The sequence below is a fragment of the Dysidea avara genome, chromosome 11 (assembly GCF_963678975.1).
Source record: "Dysidea avara chromosome 11, odDysAvar1.4, whole genome shotgun sequence".
Lineage (NCBI taxonomy): Eukaryota > Metazoa > Porifera > Demospongiae > Dictyoceratida > Dysideidae > Dysidea > Dysidea avara.
In genome coordinates, this window is record NC_089282.1 from 17,692,678 (window position 1) to 17,694,711 (window position 2,034).

At 36.0% G+C, this 2,034-nt stretch overlaps 1 long non-coding RNA gene across 1 annotated transcript in view; it reads right to left on the bottom strand.

The window, feature by feature from the left end:
- Nucleotides 1-1,413: 1,413 nt before the first annotated feature.
- The window catches only part of LOC136239328 (uncharacterized), a 4,749-nt gene continuing 4,128 nt past the window's right edge, over nucleotides 1,414-2,034 (bottom strand). The window contains exon 8 of the long non-coding RNA XR_010693414.1: nucleotides 1,414-1,858. This is a non-coding gene — a long non-coding RNA (uncharacterized lncRNA). The remainder of the gene's footprint in view (nucleotides 1,859-2,034) is intronic.

A 2,034-nucleotide genomic window follows, 5' to 3' on the forward strand; every position in this document is an offset into this window, starting at 1 on the left:
TTGAGAAAGCATTCCGTTCCGTTGTTGAAACCATCATGATAAATGAGACATGTATATACATTTACAAATTCAGTAACCCTCGGTCACATGCGACCACAAGGCTGGTGATCAAGTGATACCAACGTGGGCATGGCAAGGGAGAAAAGCAATTACAATTACAAACAAAAACAACAATTACAAACAAAAACAACAATTACAAAACAAAACAAAAATATTAAATTACAGGTACATTATCACAACCACTCTCGGCAGTCCCTTGCCATAAAAATCCTCTGGGATGCAGTCATACAAACCTTCGAGGCATCATCCAGCATCCGTCGAACCAGTGACCTTGTGATATTGATGTCCTTATCAATAAAATGTAGTACATTGTAAGTGTTAGTGACTGAAAATTGCTGGAAGTGACCTAAAACACTGATCTCAAGAGTCTCATAAAAGTTGGTAACATTTAACCGATCTAGCTCTGATAGAATTTGGTGGTATTCAGCCTTATTTTGTTTGCGGGATCTAGCCTGCTCAAGATGGTGGGCACTGTCCAATAGTTTAGTCCATCATTCCGTTCCGTTCCGTTCCGTAGAATAGACCCCACCTCTCTAGACAAAGTATCAAAAGCTGTCCTTCATTTTGTATGTGCACAAGTATATCATGTCCCTTTTTAGTGTGAAAATATTCCTGATGGCCTACAAGGCCTGCTATGGACCGTATAGCACAAATATTTGACAAGGTAAAATTTTGATGAATCGGACGATCAATCAATTTGACGGGCAAAAATGTTGACGAAATGGTTCAATATTGTAGTTATTAAAAATAGTAAAATTTTGACAAATTACAATGCCAATCAAAAATTTCCCCCATTAAAATTTTGTGCTGGATCATAACTTTTCAAAATGCGAAGTGCTATGTAACTTAATCAGCTGTTACGCATGGTTGTAAACAAATATTTATGCTATGGCTACACAATCAACGTTATTTTTTTTTTTTTATTAATGCTTTACAGCACAAGTGCTGAAAGTCTGTAGGACACCTGGTCCTAATGTAAAATTACCAGCTAATGAAGAAATAAGAAATACTATACCAGAAATGATAAATGCTCCACAACTATTATCATCAGACAAAAATTCTGAATTGTGCACTAGTTTTATTGATATGAAGCTACCTACAAATATTGTTACTGGAAATACCAGCAACCTCAACAGTAGTTAAGACATTTAAGCAATAAGAATACATACAAATTCACACTTTATATTTTTACATACCAGCTGAAACATAGAACTAGTGGACATACGGACATACATATATTAATAATTTTGTGAGTGGACATAGCTAGATTTGTTTGATATTTGAAGTTTTGTTATTTGTATTTATAACTGTATATCACTATGTGTAAGTACTACACAAGGACTCCCACACCATACTACTACACTTACACTTGATGCATGCTTTACATTACTACCCATACCAATTAACACATAGGGTTTGTGCCACCACTGCTGGTTGGCTATTTTTGTGACATCTTAGAAAGATTTACAACCGTTAACACAACACACACCATTACTACTTCTATACTACAAAGATCATAAGAGCAGAGTGGGGGCTAGCCAAACATAAAATAAATTTAACAAAAAAATTCAGAGCATCCAGCCCCAGGACACCCTTGGAAAAAACCTGGTGGCATTTTTTTTTTTTTTTTTTTAAACCACTCAGGAAAAAACCAAAAAACTGCTCACTCTGCTGTGTATGCATAAAATTCAATTGTCACACAACTGCCACCAATTACAGATGCCATCTATCTGAGACCACAGCTAAGGAAAATTCAATGGGTGGGGGGGAAGGGATCCAACCTGTTCACACACGTGGCCTAGAGTGAATTAATACACACCACACAGCATTATATATACCATGCATCACGTGACACTACTACCATATTCACGTGGGAGCTTATTTTCTTGCTAATTCACTGCGTTCAAATGCTAGAAAATACATTTGTTATAAATGGCTACTATTATCACTTTTAAACACAAGAGCTTTATGCTA